Source organism: Gallus gallus, chromosome 2 (assembly GCF_016699485.2).
Source record: "Gallus gallus isolate bGalGal1 chromosome 2, bGalGal1.mat.broiler.GRCg7b, whole genome shotgun sequence".
Classification (NCBI taxonomy): domain Eukaryota; kingdom Metazoa; phylum Chordata; class Aves; order Galliformes; family Phasianidae; genus Gallus; species Gallus gallus.
The window spans coordinates 82,255,430-82,280,879 of NC_052533.1; the positions used below are offsets into that span (position 1 = coordinate 82,255,430).

General features: G+C 34.8%; 1 long non-coding RNA gene across 1 annotated transcript; it reads left to right on the plus strand.

Moving 5' to 3' along the window:
• Positions 1-798: 798 nt before the first annotated feature.
• LOC107052663 lies at positions 799-25,367 on the plus strand. The gene is made up of 4 exons (XR_001465288.4): positions 799-909; positions 4,694-4,924; positions 23,198-23,335; positions 24,989-25,367. It is a non-coding gene; the product is annotated as an uncharacterized LOC107052663 (long non-coding RNA).
• The last annotated feature ends 83 nt before the right edge of the window (positions 25,368-25,450 follow it).

The window sequence follows — 25,450 nt, forward strand, 5'->3', positions numbered from 1 at the left end:
CTTCTTAAGAATAATTTCAGAATGGCATTCATTTAATTATGAACTAGGTAAGGGGGTGTAGAGCAAACAAAGGCAATGACAGGCGCTACAGGGAGGGATGTCTAAGGGGGTTGACTCACACCTCCTAGCAACAGCCCAGAGAAGGTGGGGGTGAGCTGAGGAATACAGCCTTATGTCTCTCACGCCACTCCAGGCACTCGTGTGCTCACTTATTGGTTCAGTCTGTGACTACAGGGAGGAATAAAACCTGCAAGTCATGATAAGTCAGCAATTGGGCTTAATGGCTAGTGGTGGATAATATGATAATAAGTTATTGAAGTCAATTGTAATATCCTGTCCTATTCTTACATAAGTATAACCTGTCTCTATAAATATCCTTGAACTGTCACTTTGTGGTGTGCAGGCTAGAAGGGGCTATCCTGCCTGCAGCCAGTGTGTGTGCACAGCACTGAATATACATACCTGCTTTATAACTACTTTGTAGTTATAGAGTTTGATTCCACAAGTCATGTCTACCATTATGTTCATCCTAATACCATAGTACTGTTTTATTTAATTTTCTGTGGCAAAGTATTTTTCTTTCAAGATATCCAAGACTAGCATGAGATCAGCTGCATTTTTCCTCCTTAGTTTCTCTGCATATCTCCAAAGAAACCAACAACAAATTGAAATAGAAATTTAACTGAGAAACCTTGCCAGCTTTCTCTGCTTACACTAGTATATACTTGTGTGGGGGTTCAAAACAACATTCAGAATAGAGGCTGAAAAACAAATTTGGCAGGGTGTGAAGGAAGAACTGAGAACAAAGGCTGTCTCAGGGAGACAAAGCAGAAGTCAAGTGTGGTGCGTGATGATGACCCTGAGTGGAGGAGAAGCACATGAATGGAAGCAACCTGTGGCTCTGATTGGGTGAGCTCTTGCACAGGCAGTTAGTGCCTGCATTTAGTGCCTAGACATGAAGGACACTTGCTAAGTGTTCTGTTGACATGCTGGGGCGGGGGGGGGGGGGGGGGGGGGGGGGGGGGGGGGAGTAGCGGAGAGAGAGATGTGTGGAAAATTTCAACAGGGAACTTGGAAATGTATATAAGAGATGTTAGAATCTGCAATAAGGGATCTTGGATCGTTCATGTATCTGAGTCTGTGCAGACTATATGTAATAATAACACTTGTTCATAATAATAAAATATAATGCTTGTTCAAAACAGATAAGTAGAGGAGCCATGTAAAACTGGATGATGCTCAGCACAGAAGGCTTATTTTTTCATACGATAAAATTTTAGCGGGCATATAAAATTTATAGAAGATTTAATATTTTGACAGGAACAATAAAATTGAGGTCCCTGCTAAGCAGCCAAATTTTCAATATCTCCTTCAATGAAAAGGACAATAATTTTTTTAGCAAAAGTTTGTATGAATTGTCTTCTTTACCACAGGCAAAGAAATGTATTTCTTCCAGATTCCATTCTCAGAACTATGTGAATAATTGTATGAAATCTGCCCACAAATCATTTTGTGACAGGCAAATAGCACAGAATATTTCAGCCCAAATATCTCTAGTTTGGCAGTCATAACCTATTGAGAACCTGAGCTTACAAATAGAAATGTCAGCCAAAGTAAAGACTGGAAAACATAGTTCAGCTCTTAAGGCTTATTATGTTAATTCTTTTTATGCTCCCCAGTCAGAGGTAAGATGAGTAATACTGAAATTCAAGTCAACTTTAAAATAATTTATATATAAATAGCTTCATTTACAGTTTCAGTCTTGAAAACAATATTCAGGCTGGGAGAAGCTATTAGATTCATTTACAGTTCAACAACATTTAAATCAAATGATGTCAAATATTTTAATTCAATCACTTGAATTCAATAACATGATTTAGAATAAAAAATGAAGAGCGTGCTTGGGCTGAAACGAATAACCCCAGATCAATCTAAAAGCAATTTGATTAAACAAAAACTGTTTGAGGATTAGTGATTGGTATTTGAAAAGGAACACTAGATACGGAGATCACTTTTACCACATTGATATTTAAGTTCTATTAGCAGATTCTGTAGTGAACTAGCTATTAATTAAAAGACCAAATTAGAAAATAAATACATACAATCAGTTTTGATGCTTGCACAGCTGTTTGTTGATCTGGATATCTTATTATGTGTTCAAACATTCTAAGAAATATTAATCTACAGAAAACAGAAAAGTTATTTATTAGTTCAGCTTGTATCCAATGGAACACTGAACATATAATACATTGTTTATACCTTGCTTCTTATTCCACAGAAGTACAAATGTAGAGATACAGAAACAATACACAGTTATATACATGCATATACAACGTATGTACATATATAGAAAACTGAGTTACTGTAAATCAACTACTGGGTTACAGTGACTGAACAGAATCAACAGACACACATAGGTAAAATATATACAGTTATGGAAAACTGGACCACTGGGTTCCAATGGCTGAAGCACTGAGCTCTAGATTTTTGTGGAAGTGTGCAGGTCTGATTAAGACTCAGGTAATTTTTAAGGAAAGCACTCACTAGCAACAAAATATCGAAGCACATAAGCTAAACTAAATACAGCAAATAAATCCCCCAAGTTACCAGTAGTCATTCTTTAAATGCATTATAAGTAGCAGTAATCCAAAGTAAGATAATTTTACACATGTAGCCTAAACACACTGCCAGTATAGCATCATTAATGCTGCATCTTCAGAATTAATGCTAATGTAAACTAAGATGAAGCAACTAGTCTTTTTAACAGACTAAAAGCTCTTGTAAGGTACAAGAAATCTGAGAATCGTCTGCAGAGGAGAGAAAGAGAGACAGAGGAGAAAAAGAGAGAACGAGGGAGTGAAACAGAATATAACCCTACAAATGTCAAAGAAGGATGCTGTCAATGGCTCTATGAGACTGGTAACAAGTGGTGTCCTCCCAAGAGGTCCATCCTGGGACAAGTGCTCTTTGACATCTTTATCAGCGACATATTCAGTGGGATTGGGTGTACCCTCAGCAAGTTTTCTGATGACACTAAGCTGAGTGGGGCAGTTGGCATTATAGAAGAAAGGGACACCATTCAGAGGGACCTGGGCATGCTCAAAAAGTGGGCCCACCAGAATCTAATGAGGATCAACAAGGCCAAGTGTGAGATATTGCATTTGGGTCAAGGCAATCCCAGATTCATGTACAGACAGAGAGAAGAACTCCTTGAGAGTTCTCCCAAGGAGAAGGGCTTGGGGGTCCTGAAGAACAAAAAGCTGGACATAAGCCAGCAGTTTGTACTTTCAGTCCAGAAGACCAACAGTATCCTGGGCTGCATCAGAAGAGGAGTGGCTAGCAGGGAGAGGGAAATGGTAGTCCCCCTCTACTATTCCAGTGTGAAGGAATACAGTATACTCCCATCTGGAGTACTGTGTTGGAGTGTGGGGCCCTCAACACAGGAAAAATGTTGAGATTTTGAAGAGAGTCCAGAGGAGGCCACAAAAATAATCTGAGGGCTGGAGCACCTCTCTTATGAAGATAGGCTGAGGGAGTTGAGCTTGTTTAGATTGGAAAAGAGAAGGCTTCAGGCAGACCTTGTTGCTGCCCTCCAGTACTTAACAGAGCTTAGAAGCACAAGGGGGACTGACTTTTTACATAATCTGATAATAACAGGACAAGAGGGAATGGCTTTAAACTAAAAAAAAACAAAAATGAGAGATTTACATTAGATGTCAGGAAGAAATTTTTTACTCAGAGGGTAGTGAGATGCTGGAACAAGTTGCCTGGAGAGGTTGTGGATGTCCCATCTCTGGAGGTGTTCAAGGCCAGGTTGGAGAGGACCCTGGGATGGGATTTGGATCTAGTGGGTGACATCTCTGCCCATGGAAGGGGGGGCTGGAACTAAAGGTACCCTCCAACCCAAGCCATTTTATAGTTCCCTAATTCTATGAAATATTCTCAGATATTGTTCTCAGCAAAACACAGAGATGAACTACACTGTTAATCAGGTTGTATGGAAGAACTGTTCTGATACATCTTTTGGAAAGCAGTAAAGAAGCCTAAAAATAAAAATAAAAAATCATATGACTTCACTTCTATCCAATAGCGAAGTAAGTATCTCACTTAAGCATATTTAAGTGCTGGGCTGTGAGGAAATGGCTCAGTCCACATATTTATCAAATCCAGTGTGATTAATATACCCGCTTTTTCTTTTTAACATGGTAAACTGACTGACACATTTAGATAATGTATTCAGTCACAAGCTGGGCAATAGCCAGAAAACATTAAACAAGAATATATTTTGTGGTTTGCTTTCATAAGAATAATTACTTTAGTGTCTTGCTGGAAATATGACATTCTTTTTGGAATAAACAGCTATGATTAACGAACAAGTGCTTTCTGCTTAAATTAGTTTTAAGGCTGATCACTTTCTTTTTCTTATTACATGAATTTTTTCTGAGCTGAAATTTGGAAGAATAACCATTGGGAACTGTACAGCAAAGATGTTTTCTCTTTCCATGAAGTTAAATTACCATTTAGAGCTGCATATAAAAAATGAGACAGATTTTAACATTAAAAACACCATGGAATGTTAATCTCCTACCTTTTTCAGAAGACTGCCTCCCTGACTATGCATAGTACGTGTATGGTAATGTGAAACATAGGTGAGATATTGTGATACACTGCACAAAAACTCCTTTTGTCTCAGAGATTGCAGTGAAGTCTAAGGACAACTGGAGGCATCTCAGCCTACACAGGGGCATCAGGAACAAGGAGGATAAGGGGAATGTCTCAACACTTGTCGCCTTCTGGGCTACTCCTGAAATGCAGTAGCTCAGCCTTATGTGGAGGATCCAGCTTCTCTGGATGAGTCTGCACCGCACTGTTGCACCTGTGTCGGATGTGCCATTACAATGCCCAACCTAAGAAGAACCAAACAGTATGTATATACATCAGCATATATATATATATATATATATATAAGACAGTATATATATATATACATATATATACTGCTTGGTTTTATATACATATACATATATATGTGTGTGTGTGTGTGTGTGTATTGCAGTAGTAACTATCCCCGCATTCCTATAACAGACACTTTATTTTTTATCCTCTTTACTATCTCTTTCTTCATCCCACCTCCCATTTCCAGGCTTAGCTAACCAAAACTTTTGTAAGAATCTGATTGGGTAAATATTTGACTCCTTTCTAAGTCTTTACGTCATGTCGGGTATACATACATTATGAACCATCTCACCCCTGTGAGTGAGACAGATATTCCCTGAGTTTATTTAACATCATTAGAACTGTGAAGGAGCCCTTAGCCAAGATTCCTGGCAGAATTTTATATCGCTTCACTTACATATAGATTGAAGTTTGACATGAAACTTGAGGTGGAAAACATTTATATATCCTAAGTTTTTAATGTCTTAGTAGTGAAGGTTCTTGATTTTAACACTTTTTTTTTTTATTTGATATTTTATTTTGCATCTTTTCCATGGTTGTGGCATTTTGATTTCAGGTTTTTGAAGCACACAAAAGATTGTGGTCTAATTTCTAGAAACTTTAGATGATACTGTAAGTATAATGTTATCAACACCCCAGTGGGATAGTACCGAAGTAAGGAAAAAGATTAAACATTTTAAATATTATAGAAATTACTGGGAAAGAGTAATCTACAGTAGCCACTTACAAAACAACTGCAATGATGTCACATTTTAGTTTATAGCTGACTGAAAAAGACAATAATCAGAGAGGTATCTTGGGATATATCTATCTATCTATTAAAAAAAAAGGAGAGAAAGAAAGAAAGGAAAATTTTGCATATATAAATTAGGACTTGTGATAAGAAAAAGAAATGCTTTTTCTATTTGCAAATGAATTCACTTTTCATGAATCATAATATTTGACTACAAAAAAAATAAAATAAAATAAAATAAAGATTCTGATTCTGTTCCAAAGAGATTTACTACTGCTTCAGAACTAAATATAGATAAGTTCTTACTTGTTTTGAGATATTATTTCTTTATTTTCTCTGATTAGAAGTATCAGGTCTTCATGAGGATAATTTGCATGTAGTAAACATCAAGGTACTGAAACACACATAGCAAACTCCTTAATAAAATTACCTGGTATTAGAAATAGAAGAAAACCTTAGTTTATAGTGAATTCTAACTGATAGATCCTTCTACTGTGTGGCATTCATGGAAAATTCTACAATGCCCTGAAAATACTCCCTCCTTCTAGGAAGAGACTAATCACTAGCCCTGTAAATCAGCATAGACCTAATGCAATAGGATTCTGTTGATTTATACTGAGACTGTTGGTCAGGCACAAAGCTTCTATCATGTTCTGTTCTGGATCAATACCCAGAAAAGAATGCATAAATATCTTAAGACAACTAGCAGCAGGAAGGAAAGAAATACACCTGCCTTCTACCACATTAATTTAAAACAAGTCTCCCATTTTGCAGTCTGATCCACATGACTTTTTGTGCCCATATACAAGAGGTACATTTGGTTTTTAAGTTTATGCATTTTCAGTGAGAGGGCACAGACATGATCGTGCAGTTTAATGCATCTGCATCACAAGTTACATGGGGATATCTAATAAGATTGTTTGCTTACCAATATTATTAATGAAATTAAAAGTAATTCATGAAGATAAAAATTGCATTCTAGCTTTCCCTTAATCTAAGAAAGTAAAAAATTAAAATTGAAAATCTAATGAGTTAGTTCCTACATATATTTATTTGTATTTGAATTAATTTATAAATGTAATTGAAAATACAGGAAAGATGGCACTGCTATTGGATCCTTAGTTTTCATCAACCAGGGTCTTCACTGATTCACAGATGATTCTTGAAAAAAAAATGTGTGAACCAAACCCTAAGATTTATCATAGATGATCTGAATTTGAATTGAATAAAAAAAAAAAAAGGGGGGGAAAGAAGAAAATCTGAAAATTGTTATTTACTCATTTACTTTGTTATTTACTTTGTTATCTTTCTTAATACTGGAAACAGTATTTAGATTTGATATTGTTTGAAGAAAAAAGAAATAAATTTAAAAAATGTTTTTTGCTAGTCATCATACCGTAAGTCTGAGACACTTGAGTTAGTTAAATCATGAGCTCATGCTGCAGAATTTGGCCATAGTTGCAGACCTGCTGTAGCTCCTCACCACTGATTATCATCACTCACCCATTATCAACACTACTGTTAGAACTGGCACCTCAATCTACAGCAACAGTAGTGAGAGTCTGTGGCATACCTATCTGTAGTGTAAAGGCCTATGTGTTCACCTTTAAAAATGTCAGATGTGGCATACTGTTGCTATGTAGCTTTTCTTGACAGATTCTGCAGCATCAGATATGATTTAAACACTTTTGAGGAAGATGGGTACTCATACTTCGTACTGAAAACTGAGCTGTGTTTTATTGTGTCTTTAAAATATCTTAACTGAAATGCATATTCCTGTATTTTCTGTTTGCTGTTATAGTCTAAATTATCTTCTACATGCAAGAGATTCAGAAGGCTCTTATTTTGTCCTGGTAGCTCTATTCCCAATTTAATCACCTAAGTTCTTCACATGAGAGGGAAAGAACCAAAACTGTAATCCATCTATTCTTTTAAAATGAACTAATCTAACAAAGCATATTCCCAGTTCTTTCCTCATTGCATGCTTATAAATCAAAAGAACTAATAAATCAAATTCACTAACACCTGTGAACTAGAACTGTGCTAGTGAAAATGTGTGAGAGAATTAAAAACCCAGACATACTACTACTTTTTAGCTAGCTGTTAGTATATGTGGGCAGTACAGTACAGAAGAGCTAGATAGTATAATGTGAAAACAATCCCTCAACAGAGGTTGAAAACTAGTTAGAGCAATATATAGTGCACATTACAGAAAGAAGATTAACAAATATTTGAAGACATATTCTAGATAGCTTCTCACATGTATTAAATTGTGTAATGGTAGCCTTGCTAATGCATACTTACAGTCTTGTCTGGGATGCTCATAATTAGTGAATTGTTTCCGTCAAAAAAGAGAAAGCAGTATTTCTTTTTAATGGACCAAATACTGATCTCATATACGAAAGTGTAAATCCAGACAAATTTATTAATGCTAGAACATATTCAGGCTGGAACCTGGCTCATTTTCCTTTTTCCGTAACTTGTTATGTGAAAGACTTGTTCAGAGCCCTTTCTAGCTATTTATTTGTCAATTTCTCTAATTTTTAGAAGATTCATGTATTTTTTTTTTTATACTTTGGGCAGTCTTTTCAGTTATTCCTTTTTTTCAGTTATTCCTTGTAGGAATAACTTCCTTTTTCTGTACAAGTATCATCAGCTTTCCTTTTCTGATTTTCCCTTACTTGATGGTTTTTAACAAGCAAAATTTTTCATAGTTGTTAGTGAATCCTTATTTTCGAGGCAAAACTTTCACTGTATTAAAGCCTCTTCTTTGGTTTCTGTCTCTTTTAAAAACTCTCATTTTAGGGACATAACATCCTTAGACATTTTTGTAAATATTGGCTATTGACATTTTGAAGAACTAAAGGTCTAATCCTGAAATTTTTTATATCTCTGTCTAAAAATGTGATAACTGCTTGGGCTATAGTTTGTTAGCAGGTAGCATGTGGTTTTCTTTATTTTGATGTTGCTGTTTTGTTTGTTTCCTCGTTGTTTTCTTTTTTGTTTTGTTTTTTTTGTTTGTTTGTTTGTTTTGTTAAGATAACATGTTAGTGGTTTCTGTACTGTTCAGATAGGAATTTTTCTATCATGAATAATGACTATCTAAAAACATACGGATAATTGCATGTTATTTACATGTCTATTTGTCTTAAAAGGAAGGTTTTCAAGTATCTGTATTATGCTACTACTGAGTTTTCAGTAAAATGTACCTACAATACTGTCCAATTAGCATATTACTCATAAGGATATGACATCACTGTAATGTAGTATAGCTTATACACTTTGGCCTAATTTTCATAACTCTTTTTGCAGGTGAACATTTTCATACATGCAAATAGATCAAGTGTTCTAGTGGAAATGTTTCTGCTCATACTGTATATAAAAAGGAGATTTTTCCTGGTTTTAGTACCAGATCATCTTGTAAGATATGTTTAAAATATTAACATAGTTACCAGAGTTCCTTGTTTCATAGATTCATGGAATCGTTTGAGTTGGAAGACTCTTAAAGTCTATCTAGTCCAACTCCCCTGCAATGAACAGGGACACCTGCAGCAGATCAGAGTGCTCAGAGCCCCATCCATCCTGACCTTGAATGTCTCCAGGGACGGAGTTTCCACCACCTCTCTGGGCAATCTGTTCTAATGCCTCATCACTCCTATCATAAAAAAAACTTCCTTATATCCAATCTAAATCTTCCTTTTCAATTTTGAAACCATTTTCCCATGTCTCTTCCACCACTAAATAGGTACCAGAGGTGTATTTTGCATACATCCTGTGTTTAATGGAAACATTCTGTTACTCTAGCAAAAACCTTGACAGTCTGATTTGTTTTCTTCTTTCCTTTTATGTTATTAATTTCAAAGACAAAGCTGTATGTCTAGGAAAAAAAAAGAGCATTTCAACTCCTAAAGCACTAATCTACTTTTAATGAAAAATATAATTAAATAGTTTCAGCAAAAGGAATCAAACAGGCCAAAATCTCCCTCACATCTTTGTATAACTGCATCACATGAAATAGTAGCAATTGATCATTAATGGGGCATATTTTTTCAAAAATCACAGTTCCTTACAACCACAATTTTAACACCTTGTTTGGAGTGTAATCACGTCATGACTTTCAATAAATTCTAATCACTTACATCTCCTTTTCATAATAATGAGAGCAGACTGGAGTTTTAATTTACCTGTATTAATTTAATTTATTTATTTAAGTATTTATTTCTGGAACCAGTAGTTTCTTCTTAGCAGCAAAATGTGGAAAAGTTCCTCCCATTAGTTCCTGCTGGCTGTCCTATATGTAGAACTTATTAAGCCTTACTAGTAGGATGAGAAATATTTTCCTCCTTTTTTTTTTTTTTTTTTTTTTTTTTTGTGAATTTGTGAATTTGTGAGGGTATTAATAGGACACATTCACAAAAACTAAGGCCTCCTTTGTGCATGTCATGTACTTCAGAGTTTTTAGATGCATTTCTGAAGAAAAAATCCTGTGAGTTTAAGAGAACTGTAGTGCAGAGGTAATGTCCTGAGCACATTCTTTCCTTTCTCTTTTTCTTCTACTCAGCCTCCAAGGAAAAACTGTTGGAAAGTACAAATGGACAATTAAATGTCACTAGTATTCAAATAGATTGTATTTATCAATTTTATTTATTCAGTTATTCTAGATAGTTTCTTTGCATGCAGTTTAAATCATTTCAAACAGATACTATTTTCACCCCATAGAAGACAGACTTTCTATTGCTTTTCTTAGGAGCAAACTAAGTGATATCTTAGAAATAGGTTAGATTTAAAACTTGTCATTTCCTTCAGATCTTCCAGGTCTAATAATCGGTCCATGATTTTAGCCTTTCTTAGAGGCTTCTATATTATTCATGTTGCTGAAGTTATTCTAAAAGGACGTGATTTAATTTGAACATACTTCTACATGTATCACATGGAAGAGTAGCTGGCAGGCTGCACAGAGGAATCTTGGAGTGTTAGTTGACAGTCATCTGAACATGAGCAAGCAGTGTGCCTAGATGTCCAGGAAGGCTAATGACATCCTGGTTTGTATCAGAAATAGTGTAGCTAGTGGGAGCAGGATGGAGATCATGCCTCTGTACTGGACAATGGTGAGGCCGCACCTCCAGTACTGTGTTCATTTCTGGGCCACTCCCTACAAGAAAGACATTGAGGCCCTGCAGTGTGTCCAGAGAAGGGTGAGCTGGAGAAGAGTCTGGAGAACACGTCTTATGAGGAACAGCTGAGGGAACTGGGATTGTTTAGTCTGAAGAAAAGCAGGCTCAGGGGAGAACTTATCACTCTTTACAACTACCTGAAAAAACACTGTAGCGAGGTGGGGGATTGGATTCTTCTCCCAGATAACAGTGATAGGACAGGAGGTAATGTCCTTAAGTTGAACCAGGGGAGGTTCAGGTTGGATATTAGGAATAATTTCTTCTCTGAAAGAGTGGTGAGGCACTGGAACAGGCTGCCCAGGGAGGTGGTAGAGTCACCATCCCTGGAGGTTTTGAGTGATCACAGGTATGAGTTGATGATTGGACTAGACAATTGTAGTGGTCTTTTCCAACCTTTAATGATTCTATGATTCTATGAATATAGATGAGAAATCAAGATTATAAATTCACACAGTGGAAAAGGCAATCTTTTTAAGCTAGGATTCTATGTATAGTGTTTAGGGGAAAAAAAGTATATTGAAAAATTATAAAGTCTTTTTTCTTTTGACTAATGTAGAATGTTTCAATTCATGTATAATTCACAGCTTATGGTTTGTTTGCTACTCTTCAGTGGAAAATTCAATAAAAACTTAATTAAAGATAAAAGACGTAGTACCGTAAAGCTGAAATAGAAGCATAATTTTACAAACTCATGTTTTCAAACTTGTATTTTTGGAATTTATAATTCAGGCAAGTTGATTAAACATTTATGCATTTATTTATTTATTTAATTTTTATGTTACATATAGAGCAGATACTTAGTTATTTCTACAACTGACAATAGTGAATATGAGGAGAAACAAGATAAGGTAACATAAAATATTTTAAAAGAGTAAAAGTGGAGCTATCTGGGAAAGAGAGAAAAGAAAAGAATTATCATTTAAAAGAGCAATTGCATAAATTATTCTAATAGTATTCCTATAAAAGCCATCAGAGTAGTATCAGTAATATGCACATTTTATGAAGCAGGTGCTACTGAAATGATACTATAAATTGAACAGAAAGACTCAAATCATTTTCCAAGTGATTAAAGTATTGCGATTTATTATACTTTTAATGTAATATTTTCATGGGATATGAAAAAGTTGTACAACGTGTAAAATCGCAATTTTACTCCTCACAATCAATACCAACTTAAACTATAATAGCCTACTTTAGGATTTATTCTCTTATTTTTCATCTCATATAAACGTAAAGGTAGCTGTGAGGAGAAAAATGAAACTGACCTGTTTTAAAAGATTTTAAGAGATTCTACTTGGGAAAGAGTGCTGTTCCAGTATACTCTTACATTTCCACATAAGGTCTCCTTTTAATGTTTTTTCTCTTGTTCCATTGAAGTTAACAGCAACATTAAAACTGACTATAATGGAAGGTTCTATGAACTTATACACCAGGGCCTGATTTACAGCATTTTTGTGCCCTTAATACTACAAATATCTGTATCTATATCTGTACCTATATCCATTTATTTATTTATTTATTTATTTATTTATTTAAATGGTACATTGATTCTAGACTGCAATTTTTTTCTGATATTCCACAGACCTATCATAAATAGATAGAACACTCTTCTAGCAAATGGATTTTAAAAAATTCACTGGCCATAATACATAGAAAATATCTTAGCTGTTACATCGCTCTTTTGAAAACAGAAAAAAACGCATATCAACCTTATACTATATTTCTTCCTTTGCCGATGTTTGCCTTCTCTAACATTACTTCTTTGCTCCTGCTGATAAGGCATAATCAGTATAGATGACAGAATAAATCACCAGAGTAGCACAAGATCTACATGAAACTTTGCAGTCATAGTTCCAAGAAAGAGAGAAAGAAAGGGAAGAAAAGAAGGAAGGAACAAAGGAGAAATTTCTATGTGGGTGTTTTTCTTGTACAAATTCCAGTGGGGAAAGATTCCACTTTTATGACTGGCCTCACTGGACCTGTGAATTCACAAATCAAATGTCAGTTTTCTCACAAGAAATTTTGCAAGAAAACTTAATATACATCCATTAAACTTTAAGTCTTTAATAAAACTTGAAGATTCTCTGTGTTTTTTAATGGGATTGTTTGCAACTCAGATACTCATAAATTTGACAAGGTGTCAAAGAGCAACTGCAGATTACTCTGCTCTTTCTGCCTTAAAAGCATCTTCACAGAGTCTTTGTAGGAGGGGTGTAGTGAATTTTCAGGACAAACCTAGCAAGTGAAACACAATACTGAAACCAGCTATATAACTAATTATCCTATAAACTATGAACATGTACAGTGTGAACTCACTGGGTGAAGAGCACAGTATGTCATCCACTATTTTTCCTGATGCAATAGTGCTTCCTCTCAAGAAAGAGAATAGGAATATAAATCAGGGACTCTTTTCTCAGTCACTTTTAATTCACACAATGTTTTTCTCCTATGAAGATGGAATGGTTTTGATCAATGGGAGAAAGTTTTTAGTTCTCAGAAGAGGTGTTGAGAAGAAATCAGCATAAAACAAATAACTATTTCTGATGAGCAGTTTAGCTATGGGAGTCATTAAACAGGAAGAATACCATAGGACTTAAGTGGAATATGAACTGTAAAGGCCAGGTAGCAGCTTTCACAAGCAAATATACAATTGAGAATAGATACTTAATTGGAATATGTATGTGTGTATGTGTGTTTAATAGCCTTTGTTTTGTGAATACCATGCTGAGATTTCAAAAGAAAGGAAATTGTTAAGATCACTAAATACTATGATATGGGGCATTTCCCTATGGCAAATGCTTGTATTGAAGGTTACAAATATGTTGTCATGATTGTCTACTCTGCAAAACTCTTAGGCATCCATACAATGTAAAAGGATTTGTATATATTAAATACAGAATAAAAAATGTAAAGGATTTATATATGCTAGTGACATATCACTGTGTTTGTATCTTGAAAATATACCAATGTTAATCTACTTGATCTTAATTTTAATAAGAAAAACTTAAAAAAAAAAAGAAACAGAAGTTAGAAATTCAACCAGTGCGGTGTTTTTCCTGAATGCAGTACAGTTTCCTTTCAAATTATTTTCTTAGAAAGTGAGGCACTTAGAATCCTTAAATAGCTACAACATTTAAAGGTTTCATTAAGTATAGCCTGTAGTGGTAAATAAGAATATCAAGTTATGTTTTATTAAAGGTTGGTTCAAGATATGGATTCAGAAATTGAAGAAAAAAACAAGTTCAGACTCTGTGGGTTTCCTTTTTTCCCTCCTTCCTTCCTTCCTTCCTATCTATAGTCATACCTTCCTTCCTTCCTTCCTTCCTTCCTTCCTTCCTTCCTTCCTTCCTTCCTTCCTTCCTTCCTTCCTTCCTTCCTTCCTTCCTTCCTTCCTTCCTTCCTTCCTTCCTTCCTTCCTTCCTTCCTTCCTTCCTTCCTTCCTTCCTCCCTCCCTCCCTCCCTTCCCTTCCCTTCCCTTCCCTTCCCTTCCCTTCCCTTCCCTTCCCTTCCCTTCCCTTCCCTTCCCTTCCCTTCCCTTCCCTTCCCTTCCCTTCCTTCCCTTCCCTTCCCTTCCCTTCCCTTCCCTTCCCTTCCCTTCCCTTCCCTTCCCTTCCCTTCCCTTCCCTTCCCTTCCCTTCCCTTCCCTTCCCTTCCCTTCCCTTCCCTTCCCTTCCCTTCCCTTCCCTTCCCTTCCCTTCCCTTCCCTTCCCTTCCCTTCCCTTCCCTTCCCTTTCTCTCTCTGTCCTGCTTTCTTTCTCTCTTTCCTTCTTTCTCTCTTTCTTTCTTTCAAGACAGCCAGCACAGCTTCAACAAAGGCAGATCATGCCTGACCAATCTCATGGCCTTCTGTGGTGGATTGAGCCTCAGTGGACGAAGAAGTATTGATGTCATCTATCCAGAATTCTGCCTGATACAGTCCCACATTCATATCTCTAAATCTGAGAGACATGGATTTGAAAAGTGAACAATTCAGTGGATAAGGAATTGACTGGATGGTCACAACTGTGGTTGTGGTCAACAGTTCTGTGTCAAGGCCAGTGATGAGTCATGTCCCTCATGGATCTGGCATGGGACTGGTGCTCTTCAACATCTTTATCAATGACCTAGAAAGCTGGATTGAATGTATCCTCAGAAGGTTTGCTGACAACACCAAGCTGAGTGATGCAGTTGATACAATAGAAGGAAAGGATGCCATCGAAAGGGACCTGAACAAGCTTAAAAATCGGGCCCACATTAACTTAATGAGGTTCAATAATGCAAAATGCAAAGTATCGTGCTTGAGTTGAGTCAGGCCCAGATGTGTGCAGACTGGTAGCAGAACTCACTGACAGCTGTCCTGCAGAAAAAGACTCGGGGTCCTGGTGGATGAAAAGCTGTACGTGAGTCAGTGGTGCACCCTTGCAGCCTGGAAGACCAACAGTATGCCAGACTGCACCAGATCAGCTCGTGTGTGTAGGAGGCTACGATTCATAAGTACTACCCTGCAAGTCTTATTGTAGTTATTGAAAAGAATATATTTCTCAAAATGAATACCTACAATAACTTGCGTTGAAATGGTCGCAGAAGCAGTATACTTGCCAGATATGGATTTTACTGTCCAAATGAGACTATTGCAATTTTGTATTTATAGATGTCTCCCAGAACATTGGCAATAAATAGTAACTCATTTAGACTGCAGTTGCTTATGTATTTATTCAGATTAAAAATAGTAATAATAATAACAATAATTAAAAACCTCATTTTTTTTATTCTTAGTTGCATTGCACTTGTTTCTATTTGACAGTATATTGATTTTTTTTCTTATTATCTGTCTATTATTGTTTATTAGGTAATGTTCCATCTTACCTATCTTAGCTGATAAATAATGAATTTCTTGTCTATCCATTATGATCTACTTTTGGCCATCAATCCTTGGCAATAGAATATTAGCACTTTATGGATTAAAACTCTGAAATTATTAATGGCATTAACAAAGCCATTTTGTTTCAGTTTCAAGAAACAAAAAGATAAGTGCTTGGCCCACTTCATTACTGTGATTAAGACAGCCTAGACAATATTCTAGGCTACATATTAAACATTCAGTAGTTTGTGTAGTTCTATTCCAGAAAATACAGAAAAGTTGTGTAAATATCCTTCTTGCCAAGTATTTATATTTTATTTTGCATTTTGACTCCTTTTCTGGAGGACTATATTGTCTCATCATTTTTTTATCACTACAACATACAAGAACAGAAATCATCATGTGACAACTCCTTTATGAGAATAAAGATGATTTTTCTGTTAATAATTACAGTGCTATTCACCTGGCATTCTAATTTTAGTTACAGTGTGAGATGGTATTAACCTTTGATTCAGCAATGTATTTGGCCAGTGATGTTTTATTGCATGTCTGATGTAGTTTATAATGAAACTACTCAACCTGAGCGCTTCACTGGAAGGTGACAAGAAAACACTTGCTTAGATCTTTAGCCCTGACCTTACGCGTGAAATGATAGCACACTATAAAACACAATTTACTAGTACTTAACCTCCTAGAGATAACCATTGAAATTGCTGTCAGTGTCATTAAAGATTTGCATGACTGCCATACTAAGAAAAGGTTTCTAATCATTTAACTGCATGGAAAACATTTACAGATAGAATTTGTCACTAAAAATTCTTACCACAATGCTGAAGCTGAATTTTCCCTTATTTTTTAATATTTCTGCAGATATTTATCCTCATTGTGCAATATTCACTGGGTCTTTTATCTTAACCATGTAGTAACTCAATACATGACAACAATTCCACCTTGCCCTTTGTTTTGGAGAATGGAAGCCTATTTCTGGGAAAAAAAAATATGAATTTTATTCTTCTATCACTGAGCATGTAGCCACAAAGTTCCCATGCTCTTGTGGAAGATTCATTTTTGCTGAAATGTTATGTTGATTCCAACTGAAGTATGTACTTCATTGTCTTATAAAGGCTGCATATTAAAATGTCAGCAACACCACATGCCAGCTGCTTTTATGACTACTAAGTGTGAGAAACACCTGAGAGTAGCATTTATGTACTGATAACCCTCCAAGGTCTACACTTATTTTTCTCCATGTGAATAAAAATAACTTTTTTCCATTATTTACAGAGAAAATACATAGATTCCTGTTTCAACATAATGGGAAATATAAGCCCTAATATATACAAAAGAATTACAAAATAACATTATTTTGCACTTTGAGAATGGCTTCTGGTGCCAGCTCCAGTGATGCAATCAAATAAAGAAAAAAAATAAATAAAAGCAGAAAATGCTGCTTTGGTGAAAAATATTGTGTTCCCACAGGCTCTCCACCAGACTAACAGAACCCTTCAGCAGCAGTAGGCCCAGGTAGGGATCAAGAGGAAATAATCAATGTCACAGCTGAAATTCAGAAAAGCCATTTGTCTGTATTCTAGTTTAAGACCTGCATTTCACCTGCATTTTATTTGAATTGCGGTGAAAAAGTGTTATAGACTTGGTAGGCAGTGGTTTGCATTCCAAACAGCTAAGTAATATATATATATATATTTTAATAGAACCATTTATGTATATATATCTTCTATATTATTTAGTGTATTCAGCTATACCAATACACTATACTAGTCTTTAAAAAACAGTGTTATCACACAGACTTCATAACATCATAGAATCATGGAACAGCTTAGGTTGAAAGAGACCTTAAACAACACCCACTTCCAATGCCCTGCTGTGGACAGGATTGTTGCCATTCAGACGCTGTGCCCAGGGTCCCCTCCAACCTGGCCTTGAGCTCCTCCAGGGATAAGGCATCCCCAGATTCTCTGGGCAACATAGTCTAGTAGTCACCGCCTTCTGAGTAAAAAAATTCTTCCTAAACATAAACAGATACATATTGTTTGGAACATCTTTTGTACAGACTAGCAATAAGCATATTTATTTGTTTATTTGTGACTGATCTGAATGAAGTTCCACATTTGTAATTTTAAAAACTTGATTTCTGTGAGAATATGGTTACAAATAAAACTCCACTGTTGAAAAACATCCTAAAAATACAAAGGAAGATATGTACATATTCGCCATGAATCTATTAGAAATGAGATCAAACATAGGTAGAACGTATTTTGTATTATTCATTCTATTCTACATCTGTCTTCCTGTTAGAAAAACAGTGAATTCTCATTTTTCTGTATCTGATTTACATTAATTTTATACTTACTTTCTCATACCTTGGAGAAATAGATAATTGCACTTGAAATATAAAGGGAGACAGTTTTAGAATCTGGACAGTTGTAACATGTAAATTCATTATGATGTTACGTCTCAGGGAAGAAATTTTGAAAATAGGGAAATAATGACACTGAAGATAAGCAATGCATCCATAGCACACTCAAAACTCAGTAGAAGGACACAATGTCAGCACCCTTTGTCTAGAGAGTAAACCCTCCCCTATGAAATGATAATAATAATATTAACAACTATGTAAGAATAATAAAAAACAGAAAATGGAAAAATTGAGATATTGCAAAATAACAATTATAATAACTTAAATCCTAGGCATCCTTTAAAGTGTAGATATACAGTTACCTAAACTTTCCTATTGATTCTTGAAAGAATGTATGTATCAGTATCTTCCCTTGATCAGCTGTTATAAGGCCAAAAAAATATATGCCATTTGTTCATGAGAGGCTGGTATTTCTTGGAAAATTTGTCTGCTGGCAATTCAGTTGGAAATTGACTTCAATTTCCATGTTTGCTGTACCTTAATTGAAGTTCACAGGAGCTAGGTCAGGAAACATGAATAAAGTTTAAATATGTGTCTAAAAATGTTTATATAAAATTATTCTTACCTTAAAACTTGGAGATAACAGGTTGTTGTGTTATTTTCCTAATGAGTGTAACTCCTCATATACTGCAGAATTATAGTAATCTGGTCTCAGTATGAAAATCAATCTAAACATTAATCAAACTATAGCCATAAGCTGTCCATAACCGCACACACATGAATATGAACACACAGACAAAATGTTTACTACACTTAATCTAATAAAAAGCAGCTTATAGGAACTGTTTCTCTTTTTCCAGCAATACATTTGAGATACAGTAATTTACAATAATTTATTTTAAACTGCCATTTAATTGAAAGAACACCTTAGCATTTTTAAAAATAATTCCTTATATATACTATATGTATATGATATTTCATTCAATATATCATGTCACAACATTTCTGAAGAACTTGACAGTTTTGCAAACAGATTTTGAATAAGTCTGTTTTGGAGGTGAGTGCTATGACCTCTGAAGCCAGATACTAATCTATGTCCATTCTATCTATTTTGATCAGGATCTACCAAAACCCATTACTTGTAATACCTGGAACAAAATGATATTGTGGAATGAACAGATGGCTTTGGGGCTTTCTAAAGTGTAAATCATCGGTTTTTCTTTGATATGTGACACTCTACCGATGTTTCAAAGACTAACAAAGAAGAAAACACTGTGGAGAAATCTACAGTATCTTTGTCTTCGAAGTACGTGTGGGATCTGTTTTAAGAAATGAGAAAGTGTTGTTCAGAAAAAAAAAATATCTAAAACTGCATACAGTGTGGGAGATTTTCAATACTCTTCTGAACCATTCATCTGAATCTTTTGAGGTTTGCCTATCTCTAGTAATTTTTTCATTATTTACTCATACATGCATACCTATTTTTATCAGCTCCAAAATTTAAGCTGAAGTATTAATTTTAATTTTCATTGAAAGCTAAGAACAGTTTGATTTTATGAACTAAGAGTTCATATGAATATGAAAGGACAGTAGAAGTATTCTGAATTCCTTTCCCTTAAGATCAGACAAAAGTGCCACAGAATCTTCATTGTCTAAAAAATACTTCTAAGTTAATTCCTAGAGGATAATTAATAAGAAAGCATTTACTTGAGTAACTCATTTCCTTATTCTACGTACAAAATGCTCATAGATAATTTTTTATTTCCTTTAAGATATTCATTATATGGGTAGAGTATCTAAGTAATTTTCAGAATGTGCTATGGGATTTTCTCAAGCGTAAGAATTAAATGAAGACTAGTGCAAAGCAAGATAAATCACGTTTTAGACTTTCTGATGAAGGAAATTTAAAAATTCTTCTTGAAATCCTTATTTTACTTCACACACTTGTGTACAGATAAAATGCATCAGTAAAAAAGTTATTGAGAGCAAACATGAATGTTCTCTAAATGAGAATACTCAAAAAATAAAGCCAGAATTTAGAAATTTAATTTTCTGTTGTTCTCTCAGCTGCAAGATTAACTATTACATTTATTTCAAAGTACCACTTTTAAGTGCTATGGCTTTATAGAACATATGTCTTCAGTATTTGTTCTCAGAATGAAGTTAAAGGCAGAAATTTTAGTTTTTGAGGATCACCAGAGCATCCAGGACACAGTTACAAACAGATAAACACCTTAGTTTGATCTAACAAAAAAAAAAAAAAAAAAAAAAAAATCAGTACCTTGAGTACCTTGAAAAAGTTATCAACTTATATATCGAGATGAAATTAACCAATACTCTATATTATATTGACTGACATCGTTGCCTGAACTTCAAAGTAAGGATTCACTTTTTTTTATTGGCACCGCTCTATACACACACACACAAATATGTATTTATATACAGTGCACATGCACAGTAGGCTATGAATAAAATAATAAGGATAATAACATAATATAAACAGTAATTGAGGAAACCAGTTGTGGAAATTAATTAAAAGATAAAGAAAAGGAGAAACTGGGACATTAAATAAGACTCTTACAGGGCAAATAAAATAAGCTAAGTCTGCTTGGGAAGCAGGAAGATAATTCATCATGACTTGGTGAAGAACATGCAAAGATTGGGTATCCGAAATAGAGAAAGAGAAGGTCAGTAACCAAGAAAGCACCAAGGACCAAAGTATTTATGCAGTATCAAATTATATTTCAAGGAAGCACATTATAAACAGTGATGCAAACACTGAAAAAGGTGAACACAATAAAATCCAATGATAATATGGATATATAGAAGGGATTTTAGAAAATACGTTAAAACTCGTACTCCTGTTCATTTACAAGCATTGCAACAATGTTTGTTGCAACAATTGCAACAATGAGCCAGGCAGTGTGCAAGATCAGATGGCTTTAAGGTTGTATCCATCAACCATATAAGAAATAAGGTACTCTAGAAAAGTTTGGAGATGTTCACATATTTTTTCCACAGATACTTCACACAACTGATGAAGTGATCAACAACTCATAACATGCTAAACAAGAAGAGCTACTGTTCATTCTTTAGATCATTATGAATATTGTTATGTAAATCTGAAGAAGTCACATAAGTCAAGCAGATAAGACTAGTGTAACAAAATTTGTTTGACAGTCTGTAGGACAGGCAGTATTTTTAAGACAAATGATAAATGCAGGAGGAAAATAGGATATGAAACCAAGATGATGGGTTTGCTGTCAGAGACAATTTTTACTGAGGGCCTGTGGAACATCAGTACCTTTCAACTCCACTTAGGGTTGTATTTGTTCTAGGGAGTGTGCGTCTGCCATTTTTTCCATGTTCAGTTCTCTCAGATCCATGAATCACTGTGATCAAATGAATTATGACAACATGAAGCTTGCAGTCTCATTACCATTTGCAAAAAAATAAATGATAGATTCTCAAATATGACCATAGAAGTATAGGTATGGTTAATCCAATTACCAATTAATGGCAATACATAATAAGACATCAAGGCTTGAAGGTGCAACAGGTTACAAAATCATCACAAACTTCCTCTTTTCAAATACTTTTGATATGATAAAAAAGTAGAGCATTTAATTATTTTTCCCAACCATGAAGTTCATTTTAAGAGGACCATTATTAATGGTATGCAAATAGTTAACTCCTTCAGCTCCACCAATATTCCTTCTGCTGGAATATTGGTGGGAAGGTTCAACCTCTACTGCCATACCATCAACATCTACATCTGATGACACAGGCCAACATAATAAAACAGGAGGCATACTTTTAGAACAGCCCTCATAGTAAAAGTGTCAGGCTGCAGCTTCCAAAGTTTTGATACTTTGTTCAAATCCCTTTTGAAATGATTGAGCAATCTGCACATTCAATACCATTTTTGATAGGTCTTATCATAATTTTGATTCATATTTTATTCTTAGAGCTCATTTCACAGTGGTTGAGCTGTCCAGGTACAACTGTCAATATCTAATGCTGGCTAGTGTAAAAGCATTCTTGAGCGAGCAAGTCGTCAGCCTTCCACTTTGCTTGAATATATAAATTTCAAAGTGCTATGTAGAGAAGTGAGGAAAAACGTGAGGCAATAGGATTTAACAGTATATACTGCATAGGCTGTAACACTGTAACATGGAAGCAGAATAACAGCACATCCAACACACTTGTGTCAGGATTCAAGGGAAGGGTGTGAATCTGCATCAATGTAGATTCCAGCTGAGTATTAAGAAAAGGTTCTTCACTGAGACAGTGGTTAGACAATTCAACAGGCTTTCCAGTGCAGTGGTCATGGCACCAAGCCTGTCAGAGCATAAAGTTATGTTTTTCTACAGCATTTCTAGTAACTCTCACTGATGAAGGATCCTGCATTAAGTAATAATAATAATAATAATAATAATTTTTAAAAAATGCCCATTGCACTACTTTAAATTGTCTGTTTCCACCAACATGTATTAAAATGTCTGGCTTAGCAAATCAGATCTCCAGAAAAAAAGAATGTTTTCTAAGTCTGGAATTAACTTAGATTTTAATAATAATAATAAAAGTATAAAATATTTTTAGTCATGACAGATAAGCCAATCTGTAAAGTGAAATATTCCCACCAAAAGTTTCTAAAAATGAGGTACTTAACCTAATGTAATATTATCTAGGGAAATTCATTTTTACATTTCATTCTGGTAGAGTGGTTACTAAAAATATTAATATTAATATTAATAATAACAATAATAATAATAATAATGCTCTGCTAAACAGTTTTCTTTCCTAAAGATTTGTCCTGCTCACCCAATTATGCATTGTTCCAAATCTTCTGTATGTTCATTCTTATTGTTTTCCTTTGGCTCTCCTCCCTGCTGTTCATCCCAACTGTGTGTCTTACCTCAGTGGTATGGTGAGGCCTTCAGTTCTCAGACACTCTTTCTCTTATTATATTTGATTTATTAGCTTCAATTCTAATTATATTGTATTATAGTGTGTTATTTTGCATTCCGATATCTTGTTTAGTAAATTAGTTTGTTTCTGCTCAGATCATTGTCGCTGTTTTTAATTATTTTGGGGTCTCTTTTTCTTTTTTCCAGAGGCACAGATTTGTGAAATCCCTCCGCCCTGCTAGTCACAGAACCGGGCCGAACCAGCCTGAAAACCGTTGACAGAGGGAGAGACAATGTCTGTTATGTCTCTCTCAGAGAAAAGCTCTCTTTTGTATAGTTGTTCTGGTGAGATAAATGTCCGTATGTCTGCTTTTCAATGAGAACTAAGTGAAATGAATTTAGAGAATAGTTCAAAATCAGTTGTGTTTATGATAATTTATCCATTGTCTTCAGTCTGCTTTGGAGGAGACCTGGAGGTGCTGGGTCAGGTATTCAGCACCTCATTATAGTATAAATCCAGCTGTGTTGAGAAAGTAATTTAGCTTCTTGAATTTTTATTAAAGCTCACCATGTTTCTACATGGGAAAATGCCTCAGTATAAGATATTTTCCTGTAACTTCCAGTAAGATCCTTTGGAATTCTTGCCTATAGTGTCAATACAGAATTACTTTAAAGCCAGTGTTTCAGTGTAGCTACATGCCTCTTGTAAGCAAACCAACATTCAGAATAAAAGAGGTACAAAACAAACAAAAATTTGAGTTTAAGGGCACTTTTATTCTCTCATATAGAAATATAGAAATATATTTTCATGCAGAAAACACAGACAAACTGGCCTTCTCTTGGATCAGTTCCACCCCATTGAAAATCAGGGAGCCCTACAGTCCCAGGAACTGCACAGATTCTTTAAACAGGATCTATTGGCTACCCTTAAAGACTTTACGCTCAAACCTCTAAAGGCTGAAACAGTAGGAGCCCAGAGAAATCCATACAATGTTTTCCAAACTCTCATGAGTATAAAGAATATTAAGAGCTATCCACCAAGTGATCTCTCTTTGCTTGGAGAGTCTTCCACTTCTTCAGTCCCTTCCCTACTTCACAAGTGTCAGTTTTTGTAATCAATTTTTACAAGATCATTTGAGACACTGAAGGATAATGGCTTGGTGAGCTCAGAATAGAATAAGAATGTACAGCCAGTAGGTTGCTGGGTCTCAAAATTCTGATAGTCAAATACAATCATTCATAAAATAAAATAAAATAAAATACAATATTAATTTGAGAGACATAAGAATCAACTGTTTCACAGTACTTATTTCTTTTTAAAATTGGATCTTGCTCTGGAGTTCAGTAAATAAATCAAATTGGAATTTTTGTAAGTAGTTAGAGCAGAAAAACCTTTAAATTGTGCAAATTTCAGTATTTCAGAAATGTTTCAGGGTTTTTTTCTTTTTCTTCCCCCCCCCCCCCCCCCTCCACATCTCCACTTTATGTTTTTTAGAAAGCTTTCTGTCTTTGGCCAATCCATTAAGCATCTGCTGTATATTCAGTAGTATAGTCATATTGTATAAATGTATTATTTCCTTACTTTGTTATGTGTCAGTTTGACTGTAACTTAAAGGATAGTGTTTTCTTCAAGGACAAAAACACTGCAGTTGATTTCAGTATATCTGTACATCAATCTGTCTGAAGACTGAAGGCCAAAGACTGAAATCTGATAAAAGAAATATCAACAGAGAGAGGTTCTGTTTTTGCAGACAATTTGACTTTAATTTAAACAATTAGCTCTTGTTCTTGTTTTTGTTGTTTTATTGTTTTGTTTCTTTTCACATTCTCCCCCACCTCCCTTCCATCCCCCCCCCTCCAAAGCTAATTAAGAGTTGAGAAACCAACTGGAAAAATAAAAATTCTTTAATGGATACAGATAGACTAGAATGTGCTATTTCTTTATTTCTATATTTTAATGAGTAACATGTTCTGATAATTATTTTCTTCATTTTGCAGATACAGATGTTCCTCAAATTGCATTTTAAACCTGTTATCCTGCCTCCACCACTGCAAGTTCTGCTGTATCTAAGAAAAAAATATCTATGGCCACTATTTGTCTGTATCAGAGATTGATAGCAGGAAAATAAAGAAATTGTCTAATTCTGGGAAATCTAATTAGAGTCAGAAAAACTTTTATAACTCAGATTGTATTGAGAAGTCAAAGTATAAAGACATAAAAGTATATTATATACATAAATTCACCATATGTTTGACTTTAAACAGTTATTTATTTTATATGTACATAATCTAAGTGAAATTTTCAGCTGCAATTATATAACATCATTATAAACTTTCACTGAAATGAACAAATAAACTCATTCTTAAAAGGTGAAGTCAGACCACTAGTATTTCTGGGTTTTTATTTTTATCTGTTTACTTCCTTAAAAGCAATGATGTGTAGCTGCCTTTTTAAATCTG